This window comes from Rhineura floridana, chromosome 11 (assembly GCF_030035675.1).
Source record: "Rhineura floridana isolate rRhiFlo1 chromosome 11, rRhiFlo1.hap2, whole genome shotgun sequence".
Classification (NCBI taxonomy): domain Eukaryota; kingdom Metazoa; phylum Chordata; class Lepidosauria; order Squamata; family Rhineuridae; genus Rhineura; species Rhineura floridana.
In genome coordinates, this window is record NC_084490.1 from 61,792,514 (window position 1) to 61,805,156 (window position 12,643).

The following is a 12,643-nucleotide window of genomic DNA, read 5'->3' on the forward strand; positions in this document are numbered from 1 at the left end:
GAGCAAGCAGGCAGGCAGGCAGGTGGGAGGCGAGCAGAGATCCACCATCTGGAGTGAGTCCAGAGTTCACCCCTGCAAGCAGAAAAGGGTAAGACACACACACACACACACCATTGTCACTCACCTCCACAGCTCCATCTCCATTCTGCTGCTGTCTTCTCCTCCTTCATCCTTGCCCTCTGGCTTTCTCCCTCCATTGTCCATTTTTGTAACAATTTTCTCTCTTTCTCTCCGCTTCCTCCCTTGTGCCTCCTAACACAGAGGACGAGGGAAGAGCGATGCTGTGCAGAAGCCCAGTTTGAGGCAAATGTCTTTCGTCCACCAATCAGAAGAGCAGAAGACTTCCCCTGCTCCCCCCCCAAGTAACACCCCCAAGTAACACTGGAAACGTTACCATTGCTGCTGAAAAGTAGGAAATTACTAGTTGTTCTATTACTAGCAAAATGTAATGAAGTTACCCACTCATTACTTAAAAAGTAATAAATTACAAGTAACTCATTATTTGCAACAAATGAATTCCAAGCTCTGGGTATTCCCAAAGCTCTCCTCCACATTTCAAATGAGTTGATTTTTCTCTTATCCAACCACGGAAAATCACTGCATAAAAATCTGATCAGAGAATAAGCAAATTAATGGAAAAATTTGGTACCAGATCTGATCTGGGCAGAATTCTAGTGCATCCCAACTTTCAATGTGAATGTTATTAATACAGGATGGAAAGTGGAAGAAAGTATTTTTAATTTAAAAAGCTAAATTCAAAATGTAGGTTTTATATTATGAGAAGCAGTAGTGCTTTGCACAGCTACCATTTATTTCAGCCAGAGAGCTTCCCAGTAGATTGTTCCCTAGGTAGATAACTTCTTGGCTCTCCACTTTGAGTTCCACATTTCCTGAACGACCTGCAAGATGACTGTTCTGTTGTACAAGAAGTGCATCATCACTACTCCATTTTTTTCAGAAGGATCTCAAAGCACTCTCCCTAGAGCTTGTAGGGAAAGAACATATTCTGAGCGTTGAAACTACATTTTGGCAATAATTGCTTGTTACATGTTGTATTTCTAAATTATGGGTGCCACTTCTTGGCTACAAGAAATTTGCAGGGGAGAAGCAGAAGGCAGTATGAAGGGTACTTTGTGCTTTTCCCATCTCTGCTTTTCCCCCCTTTCAAGGTCTTCTCCAGTCACCTCTCAAATCAGGGGGCACTTCCAGACAACCTGTTTATTCAGCATTCATCCAGATTTGTTTGCAGGGAGATATGACAATGTTGCCTATTTAATGAGCATTCATCCTGATTTGTTTGCAGAGAGGCTAGATGATGTTGTGTTAAAGCAAGTGTTATACCTTCCAGTGCATTTCCCCATCACTTTCCTTATTGCACGAAGTCTGATCTTTGGGGAAAGTGGGTTTGCTGGGCAAGACCTCCCAATCAATTATCATTGTGCAATCTGAGTTTGCCAGTATGTGATTGAATCCCACCCCAAAATAGTGACAGTCTGGAAATGCCCAGGGTTCCCAATCCCTATTGGTGACATGGCCTTTCCATATTTGCTCACTGCTTCTCTTCTACTGCTTTGCAGCAGGGAGGGAGGCCTGGTTTAGTAGTAAAAGTGTGTGTGCATTTCTTGCAGAAGGTCCCAGGTTCAGTTCCTGGCATCTCCAGTTATAGGACATAGGCTGCAGGTCCTGGGAAAGATCCCTTTCTGGAGATGATCTTGGGCTCATCAAATCTTGGGCTAGATGGACCAATGGTCTCCCTGAATCAGTATAAGGCAGCTTCAAATCTTCATCAGAAGAAACCACACCTGAGGTTTAGAAAGGTGACATACTATGTTTGGTATGTGACAGATACCGTGTATTTTGGCCTTTGTCACTAAAATTGCTGCTTCCTTCCTCCTCCAAGTTATCACATCCCTTCCAATTTGGAGTGCTGTGTATGCTGTGACACTGCAAGTATCATGGATACTGCTGGATTAGTTCTAGTGACATCACTAGAGATGAGCCACAAATTCCCCTCACCAAATCATGCCTTTTTGGAAACTGTTTGAATCTTTTAAGTTCCATTTTCGATGACTTGAGAGATTGATGGCAAAGCCCTTTTGAAGTGAATGGAATTTTCTTCTCAGTAAACAGGCTTAGGCTGCTCAGCTGCAATCATAGGGCCTGTTCAGATGCAAGTAAAATCTGAATATGAGGCTTTTTGCAGATCCTTTTAATTTGGTCCATTTGTATGAAGTTTTTGCCAACACGATTACATTCAGCTGCTTTTGCCTTTAACTCCGGATTAAATCAATGAGACAAAAACCTGAAATTGCTTTTAAAATCTGCACCTGCTTCGGTATAGTTTCTTCGCCACTGGATCCTCCCTTTTCTCCACCCCTTTAACTGTCCCTGGGCATCATTTTGTTTCCTGCCGTTGACAAAGCAACTTCCGGTAGCTCTTGCCTTCCTTTCTCCCGCTTTCTCCCGCTTCCCCCCAATACATTTCCTCCCCCGCTCCTTTAAACAAAATCACATTCCCCACCCCTTTATTCTGTCTCTTCTGCAGTGACACCAACAACTCCCTGAGGGTAGTAGGGAAGAGCTGGAGCTGGAGAAATTCCTTCCTGGCCGCCAGAGAGGGAGAGTCCCCTTCAGCCTTGGCCGGCTCTCTCACTTGAGCTGCGGGGGGGGGGGTGCAATCCGCTACGTGCCGCTTGCTGGAGCTACACGCAGGCTTGGAGTGCGCGCAGCCACAGTGAGAGGAGACTGGTGAAGGCGCCGCTGGGGTAATTTATAAGCGCCCAAAAGCGCAGGGGAAAGGGGAGGTGCCTTGGCGTCTCATCCCAGCATCCGCTCCTCTTATTAAACAGTCAATGCTTCCTGTAGTCCCTCTAAAGATAATTGTTTGGGGTTTTTTTATGCTTCCCAGAATGCATGCTGAGGCTTGTCCCGGGGTGCCAAAGGCACACCAATCTCATGCAGGGACAGCCTAACAGCCATGGGTGGGAGCAGGGGGGACAGGAGAAAGCCTGCACCCTTTCTTTCAAGCGCCTATTCCTCCTTTTGTTTAGGGAAACACCGCCCCTTTCCTGCCTCCGCAGTTAACATGCTAATGTGTGGGCGCGGCAACAAGGAAACACTGATAGCAATGCACACGTGTGTGAATGCTAAAGGGAAAAACAACCAATTTATTCGTAGCGAGGGCAGAAGTATGTGAACTGTCAATATCAGTCGCGATGGAAAAAGCAGCATTTTTAATGTGGCTCTTGACTCATATGTGAACCAGCCCATAAACACCGTTATCAGAAGTAATTTCCATTCAGCACATTGAGATTACTTCTGAGTAAACATATTTACGATCAAACTGCTAGGTTGCTATTTTAAGCATACTAAGACCCAATTAACTCAAAGTGATTTATTTCAGGTAAATGAGATTTCAACTGGGGTGCAAGTAAGATATATCTATGGTATAACAAACATATATATATATATTTAAAAAAACAATCTTTTCCCTACTTCTTTCTGCATTGTATCATGTGCTGATACTGTGTGTGTGTATATATGACTGTATGAATTATATTTGCCATATCCCAGTAATATTATAATTCCTTTTTGGGTACATGAGGCTCGATTCCCTTAACTGACACCATGCTTTTCCTTACTATTTTACCTGTAAAAGTAAAATAGGAAAAAGGAAGAAGAAGAAGAAGAAGAAGAAGAAAGCAAATCAATCCACCCCACCCCCAGCAGCTACAGGCCTCAAATAACTCCTCTTAGGAATCTCCTGGGCACACTAACCTGGGAATAAGCTCAGCTAAACACAAGTGGGATTTATGCATCTAAAACTCGTAGTACTCAAGCCAGATTATGATTAGTTGAAGCCTTGGAGCTGCACTAATTTGTAGGGGCAGAGTGGGGGAGAAACATGGTCCTTTACATACAAAGATTGCTCACCCTAGTTAAACCAAGGAACCAAAATCTGGGGCCTATACAAGGACTAAGTCCCCTTTTGCAGCCATTTTATACCTCCTTCTGTGTCTTCGCAACAGCCATGTGAGGGAGGTTAGGCTGAGAGCTGTTGACTGGCCTAAGGCAGGAAGTGGACAAAAACCATGGTGAGTTAAGCAAGTTGAAAATGTGACATTGCACATGCTCAGATTCTTTTCTTTTTATTCATTCAGGTTGGTAAAATGGTAAGCCCATAGGCTTGAAGCATTTTTTTGTAGTCCATAAAAGCTTATGCTATAATAAATTTCTTAGTCTTTAAGATATCACATGACTTTTTTTGCAGCACCTTTCCATGCATTCATTTTTTTGGGGTGGGGGCTCCAACCATCTTAATCTGGCCTTGCCATGGAGGTAAACAGAATTCCAGGGAAATCAGTGGCCCAGATTCCCAGTGGTTATAAATCTGACTGGTTCCTTTGACTTACAAGTGAAGCAAATACACTAATTTGCATAACTAGATGCCCATCATTTTCTAATTCCAGTCTCCTGGATTTCTTTGTAAAGTTCTTGTTTCAGTCTGTTCCACCAAAAGTTTGTTTGATCTTAACTGGACAGCAGAAGTAAGCTTTTCTTTCCTTGTAAAACTTTTCATGACTCCTCAGATTTGTATTTACCAACTTCTCCGGTTCTGTTGCAAGGTGCAATTAGTTATTACTTGTTAAAGTCACTGGGATTCTTGAATGAAAGGCATTATGTATTAAGCATAAAGCACTGTTATGATTATGAGTCCTCCCTTGAAATCATACAATGAGGTGAAACATTTGTCACCGAGACTGGTCCAACTCGTTTTATCTATCTTGTTGGTGACTTCTTTTTTTTATCCTGATTCAGCCCTTAAAGCATCAAATGCACACAGTGATCATGCCACACAACCTACTGTGAGTGCAGCCCAGTGGAAGGAAGGCTTCCTCGCTCAGCCACCACAACCAGTACCTGCAACCAGGTAAGAGCTCTTTTACTTTTTCAAAACTGTGGATGGTTTGTGACAAGAAGGCAGAGGCTGATACTGCAACAGTCGGATTCCCTGGCAGAGTTTTGGGAGGCAGTGCTCCTTCCAAAGCCAGCTGTGACTTTCTGGCTGTGTAATTTGTATGGAAAGGCTACTTCTTTGCCCGTAGCTTCTTTCTCTGTTGTTTGTTCCTGGAGTCAAGTGTTAGGATTTGGAAGAGTGAAAACAGCTGAGAAGAGGCAAGAAGAACCATTGACTCAGGTGGTTGATCAACCTCCCTTGGCACACATTCAGTGGGCATTTTCACTGGCCTCCCTCTGTCTGCTCGGTATGTTGACAAGGCATATGGAAGAGTGACAAACTCGTGAGAATGCAACGCCTCATCTCTCTCTGCTGTGGAGGCTGCTGTCTGCATGGAGTTTCAGGGGAGAGGAGGCTGCAGCCTTGTGCACACTCACTGGGGATTAAGTCCCAATTTAGTGGGACTTCTTGTGCAAACATGTTGAGGCTCTCGCTGCATTTTACTCATGGGCAGAATGATTCCTGTATGTCTCTGTAAGTCGTCCCCCCCCCCCCGTTTAGGACCTTTCTATCTAAAACAGTGGTGTCTAACAATTTTTTCATATTTGCCAAAGTTGTGGTGAATGTGTTAACATTTTGCCACATGACAAAAAGAATTTAACTGTGTTTTGAGGGTAGAAAAATACACAGTAATGTTTTGATTTATTTATTGATAGAATTAGTGAGAAATTGGATGTACCTTTTCATGAACTTGAGCAGGAAAATCAGGCATAAAATCAGTTAGAACACGATGCAAGTCTACCTCCAAATTTTCGCCCAGCATCTGTAACCTATATTTTGATTTCACCATTTTTACCACAGAAAAAATTAATTCACAGAGCCACGCTGAACCAAAAATTGAAAAGAGTTTTGGAATAATTGTATTTAGAATTGTGAACTCATTTTGATTTAAAATATGTGTCCACATTGTAACGACTGAATCATCTTTCAAATAAATGTTGAGTATTTTGAAGTAAAATCACATCTGTCTCAAAAAGGTGCCTCTCCAAAGAAAGAGGCCTTACAAGCTTTTGAGATAGCTGAGAATTGTAAATGTCAAAGCAAAATGGATCTTGCATGAATTCAAAGAAAATCCTATACTTTCCAAAGTCAGAAAAGTGTATAGGACCAAAGGACAAAGCTGTGATTGTTAAGGGCAGAGGGTGGACAAATTTTTGAACTGGTACATGTATAAAATAATTTTATTTTTGAAATTATTTAAAAAAATAGGTGGTAGAAGAAAACAGGCCTGGTGCCAGCAGCCGGCCAGGTTAGGCACTGGCCAAGAGCTGCTTGCACTGACAGGGGCCCCTGCTGATGGGCTGGGTGGGTGTGGCTTCAGCTACATGGTCCATGCTAACACTGGGTGGCAGAGCATGCACCCCATGACCTGATGCTGGTGAGGATTGTGGAGCAGCAGCCACCCTCCCAGACAACACTCCCCTGCCACCAGTGCGGGCTGTGCATGCAACTTTCTTCAGTGCCATGTCAGCATGCTGTGCATGCGTGATTGCCAACACCCAAGATGGCAGCGGAGGCATCAACATGCCCCCCGCTATTTTTCATGATGGCAGGTGTGCATGTACAGTGCGCTAATCTGCTGACGTGGCCAGGCCTATTTAAACCCCAGTAGTGGTGGTACTGCAGCTGCCACAATCTTCGAGGGCCCCTGCAGTTGGCACCGGCCCTGGAAGTAAAGCACCAATTTGCCACAGGCAAGTAGCAACTGTGTTGGACACCAACGGTCTAAATGAACAGTTTGTGACAACTCAGTGTGCAAAGCCTCAGTGTTTAGGCTGTTTATCAGCTGAATGTCAAATGCATGGGAGAGAGAGAAAAAGCACAGGATTTATGTGTTTCTTTAAAAAGATTGGCATACTGCCCTTTAGCAAAGCTTGTAAGGTGGTTATCAAAGAACAAAGAGACCCTGCTTGTGAGCTTTGAGAGACATCTATGCTGCCGGGTATTCTGGAATTGCTTTTCCTACTGCTGCTGTTTGCTCTGATGAAATTTTAACTATTGATGTATTGCATTTTTTAAGTTTTTTTTGCAAAATTTCCCTATGAGCTCCTGAAAGTGTATGGAAAGGAAGAGTGAGCCTTAAATGTTTTAAACAGATAAAATCTGGAGGGTTGCAGCTGGAAACAGAATGTCAAATTAGATAGACTGTTGCACTAATCGAGGCAAGCCATTCTTACTTTCTTAGGGTGGCTATGTAGATCCCAGAGGTCTTCCCTCAAGGAGAGGCTGCTTTTGCAGGGATATCACTCTTTTCTAGCATATAAAGAACAATATTTGGTCTCTAGGAAAAATACTATTCTGCTTGTTCATCCAGTGGTGTTTCTAGTGGCATATGAATTAGGATTGCATCCCTGTTGGTGATGTGCGGCATAACTCTTCCTCTTCTCATGCTAGCAACCTCTTGCAACCTAAAAATGCCTTGTGTTTGGCGATTATCATTCTCTTTATTACTAACATGGGCCCCCAACATGCAGATGTGTAGGAAGCCCAAACTGGGGAGGGGTGCTTGGGGAGCTTAGGTAAGAGACCCCCTAAACTTTGCATGATGATTTTGGAATATATAATTAGTCACTGGAGCCGGTCCTGTAGATGAGCCCGTTGTTAACAGAGAGTGCAGCACAAGCCCATAGTTGGTCAGGAGATCTGGGAGTTAAGCTGAAGGGAAGCAAGCAGCTTTCCAAACCTAACCCCCTGGCCCCTCTTGGGTCATTTAAATCACAAGGGAGGGGCAGCATTTTTGCAGTAAAAAGAGCCACACATTTGTAGAGAGGGAATTTCCCTGCTTCATTCATGATTTTTTAAAATAAAAAATGGGTCTCATTTACTATTTTTAGGACTATCTAGCTAAAACTAAGAACATCTTTAACCCCCTTCAATTAAATTGTTTGGATTTGTCAGAGAGCTTCATCAAGACAGTCCAATCCCACACAGTGCTGTGCTACCATACCTTTAAAGCATACTACTTCCCCCAACGAATTCTGGAGACTGTAGTTTGTTAAGGGTTTAGGGAATTGTAGTTCTGTGAGCTAAACTACAATTTCCAGGATTCTTTGGGGGGGAGAAATGTGCTTTAAATGTATGGTGTGGATGCAGATGCTCTTTCTTTCTTTCTTTCTTTCTTTCTTTCTTTCTTTCTTTCTTTCTTTCTTTCTTTCTTTCTTTCTTTCTTTCTTTCTTTCTTTCTTTCTTTCTTTCTTTCTTTCTTTCTTATAATAATAACAACAACAACAATCATAATCCCTCTTACAGCTCTTTCCATCCATCTTTCTTCTGTCTCTGGCCTTTTCTCCTCTTCTTTCTTCCTCAACATCTTTCAAATCTAGTCCTGAGGCTTAGTCTTAAGAAACTTGACAAACTTCTAAACCAGCTGCAGCTGTAGGGTTCAAAAGTTTTCATGACAGGATAATGTGTTAGTAGTGTTCAGGATTAGATCTAGCATGTGTGTAGCTCTGCTTAGAATTAGAGTTTTGCTTTAATTTTTTAACATTGTCTGGAAAAGTGGCAAGCCCTAATCACTGTGCCATATTGCCTGTTTAACACTACCTTTAGTTTTATTGCTGTCTGCACCTCTGCTGCTCAACAAGACAAAGATATACCAAGCAGCAGGGCACAGAAAATGCGATGGGCACTATGCAAGGCTAGCCTGAATGCTCCGAAGTCTTTACCCTTTTAACCCTGTGTGTTTCCATCATTGTAAGCAATATGAGGTTTTTAAAGCCCTGAATTTGAGTCTTGGTTATGCTGCAGCCATGCTATATGACACTGGGGGGGGGGGAGTCTTTTTTCCTCAGGTTCCCAATCTATGTAAAAGTAGCTTAACACTGCTTTCTTCGTGGGGGTGCCTTTTTAGGACCTTCTTTACTAACTGAAAGCCAGTGGGGCTGGATACGGCCCCTGAAACAATTTTATTTCCCTCCCAGTGCTCTTACCAAGTTTTAATCAAGGTGCAGTTAAGTGTTTGGCCACAGTTTCGGCCCATGAGGAAACGAACAGCGCTTTCAAGTTGTAAATAATAGAGATGTTCTACAATTTACTGTTCCTTTTTTCTTTTGAATTTTGTATGTGATGTTCAGAGTGAGTGTGTACAGTTAAATAAAAGGGTGACTATCTGGAGAACAAAGTGCCCCACCCTACCCTTACCAAATACAGAAGTCAATCTTTCCTATTTAAAAGAAGTTTCTTCACATGCACAAAGCTGTTTTGAAAAGGATCTGCATTGGCACACAATGTGGGATTAGAACATGAACTGTTAAAATAGTGTGAAGCAATCTGAAGACAGTGGCGTCACTAGCCGGGTGCGGGGAGTGCGGACCACACCAGGGTGACACCATGAGAGGGGGATGTCACCCAGAGCCGCCCCACCCCTAGGCACCCTAGGTCTGGTACGGGAGGAAGTCCATGGGGGTGATACCGGGTGACACCAACCCTAGTGACACCACTGTCTGAAGAACCAATAATCAACATTATTGTATCACAGCTAGGCTGTAAACACACTAGTCACCTGACCAAGGTGTTTTCATTAGCCACACCTGGAGGGGCAACAGGTTGACGTGCCGATCAGTTGCGCAATCTCTTTGAATTTTTTAAAAATACGTACTCAAGCTACTCCCACCAGGTTTTACAGTAAAAAGGGGCGGGGTTTGACTAGTGTAGTGTGCCCCTATTTTCAGAAGAGAGAAGTGACATGCACTGGAACCAACTGAACAATGAGTGTGTTTTTACCCCTAGAAAATACTATAATGAGTGACTGCCAATGTTTTACAGAAGGTTGACTGTGTGGGTCCCAACCGATGTGTTCTGGGTGGGTTGCACAATGAGAGATGTTTTGTTTACTTCCAGTTCCCCTGCCCTTACACGAGCATCACACCTTTACTATTGTGTAGCCCTTTTAAGAGTCAGAATTGCTCACTTGCTTGCCCCCATAATAAATTCTATCCAAATCCATAAGCCTATATATAACTATATTACTATTAAAATGAAAACAAAAAACTGCCATAAACTTGTTTATTGTTAAATATTGATGTGACATTCTTGCATTCTCTTTTGCATAGGGGGGAAAGTAGAATTTGAAAGCTGCAGTTAGTTTATGAGTGAGTCATACATCAAAATGTTACTTAAGAACTGATGTACAACCTGATGAGGGATCAGGGATGCCAGGGTGTTGGTGGTACAGGAGATACTGCTGTACCAGACCCAGAGTCAGCAGGGGCTCCAGACTCTCAGCTTTCATTTCTGAAAAAAGCAAACCTTTAGCCCTTGTAAAATGAAAGTTATGAAATAAAAAGTGCTGGAATCATTCCAAGAAATAGCTTTGTAAGATAGGAGCCTACTCCCACCTTTCAATGTTTTTAGCCAATTAATGAAATCAGGAGTGTGATTAACATGTGCTATAAAGAAATGCAGAGTCAGAAAAGCTCAAAAGAAAGGCTCAAGAATGGCTTCAAAATAAATTTGAAGCTGTTTTTGGATCTTGCTTGGTAGGTGTGCCACTCAAGATTTTTCTCTAGATTCAACAGTAGTGGTGCATGTGGTGCAGTGCAGCCAGTGATGGCTGGTGCCCACAGACACTGGTAGCGCAGAAAGCAGGGAGCCCAACAGGAGGTGGAGCCAGAGCCAATGACAGGCAAGTCCAACTAATTCTCATTTTCTGCCCCATTCTCCTCCCTGCTGAGTTGTACAAAGGGAACATTGAAACTAAGGAGGAGGATGCTGACAGACAGCGCCAGTCCCTGGACTGGTTGTTAGCAAGAAGGCAGGCAGATGGGGGCTGGCTGAGGGGAGACTGAGGTTCATGGGGCAGAGCCCCATTTGCCCTTATGGATGAGCCTCCACTGGATGCAGCCACGCTCCCAACACCAGTGTTGCTGTCCCTTACTTGGACAGGACAGTGGTAAGGCCAGAGCCACATGACTGTACCAACAGGAGTGTTCCTGTCAGTCCAACGGCACAGCCTACACTTGCCACTGCCCCATCCAGTAAGCTGCATCAACACCAGGAGGGGGGCTCTGCCCTACCACATGAGTCACTAGTGCGATTCGGACAATGGAGGAGGACTTCCTGGTTCATTTTGAAGGAACTTCCTGGTTCATACTGAAGCTGTCATTTCATCTTGTCTGGTAGAGGATTGATGACTGCCCAGAGAAAATAAGTAAAAATCCAAGATTTTAGTGTTGCTATGACTGGGTAGTAACATGTACACCTGAAAATAGAAGGTGGCATCAAAGACAGGAGTTTATCCTCTTTCTAAGGGTAGAGAGACACTCCCTGTTCTGCCAGTTCCAGTGCGTCTCTGCCTCTCTTTTCTGAAAGCAAGGGCACACAATGCTCATCAAACCCCATCCCTTTTTATTGTAAAACCTGGTGGGATCAGCTTGAGTGTTTTTTTTAAAAAAAATTCACTTCCAAGAGATTTTGCAACGGATCAGTGGATCAACTCATCTCCCCTCCAGGTGTGGTCAATGAAAACCCTTTGCTGTAGTTGACTAGTTGTGCTCAGAGCTTGTCAGGTTCAATTTCATACATTTTTTTCCTGAGTGTGTTAAAAAACAAATCCTGCAAATGCAAATAAAATTCATCATTAGTATATCCATATTGCAGGGGCAAGTATTCTGGTTGAGAAAGCATGTGTTATGTCACCCCTGCATGGTAGTCCAGTGTTGCTGTATTAATATTGCTGAGGGGAGGGCTGTGAGACTGTAGCCTATGCAGGCTCAGGGACAGCCTCTGCATGCAACATGGGGACAGTCCGTGCAAGTTTGGCAGGGCCTGTGTGGGGCAGGATTGTGAGGGTGGGGTGAAAATATGTGGCCCTGCTCTCCTTCCAGTCCTCACACAGATGTTTCAGGATAGTTAAATAGGGCTTGTACCATGTGTACGTTCAGGATGCAAAGAGAAGGGTTTACATATATTCTTGTGACATTCTGTCAGACTTGAGTATGGAGCCAAATCTTCTCTGGCTACATCTTTTTGGCACCAGTCACTTCCAGCAGCCTCAGATGAACCCTAGAAACTTTGAATATAATGTTTATAAGGTGGAGCCACATCTCATTCCACTCTCTGCTATGTCAGTCCATGCACCAAGCAAAGCCTGAGAGAGGTACTACTCATGATGTTTATGTGGATCAGAATCTCAGCCTCTGTACATCTCCTTTGTTGCACAATTGCTATGAAAATGTGCCAGCCTTGGCATCCAGCCTGTCTGCCTTGCTCTGCATTTTGTTGTGGTGAATGGTTACAGTAGAAACAATCTGGGTGTAATGGTTTAATCATGGCTGGCATGTCCAGGTTTCAATTAGCCATTTTATAAAAGGACAGAAAGCAGAGTCTTCAGGTCAGTCTTCCTTGGAGAAATTTTACTAGTGTCTGAATTGATGAGAGAATCAAACTGACAATGATTATTCAGTAAAGTATGCAACCTAATCAAGGAAGGTTAAAATTAGTGTATTTGCATATGTGCATAGACAGCATGGGAAATAATCTTATTTGACTGATTTACTATTGGCATCATGTCCTCAAATTTTATTTATTTAAAACATTTCTGAGGTGGATTTCAAACATAATGTACATACATCTTCACAGTATACGTTTAAAAAGTCCCTGCTCTAAGGGGTATACAATCTATAGCAG

At 43.2% G+C, this 12,643-nt stretch overlaps 1 protein-coding gene across 2 annotated transcripts in view; it reads left to right on the forward strand.

The window, feature by feature from the left end:
- The first annotated feature begins 4,844 nt into the window (after positions 1-4,844).
- Positions 4,845-12,643, forward strand: part of LOC133365993 (transmembrane protease serine 11A-like) — a 78,291-nt gene continuing 70,492 nt past the window's right edge. For both annotated transcript variants that reach the window (XM_061588577.1, XM_061588576.1), the window contains exon 1: positions 4,845-4,930. The gene's annotated coding sequence lies outside the window, so the exon portion shown is untranslated. The remainder of the gene's footprint in view (positions 4,931-12,643) is intronic.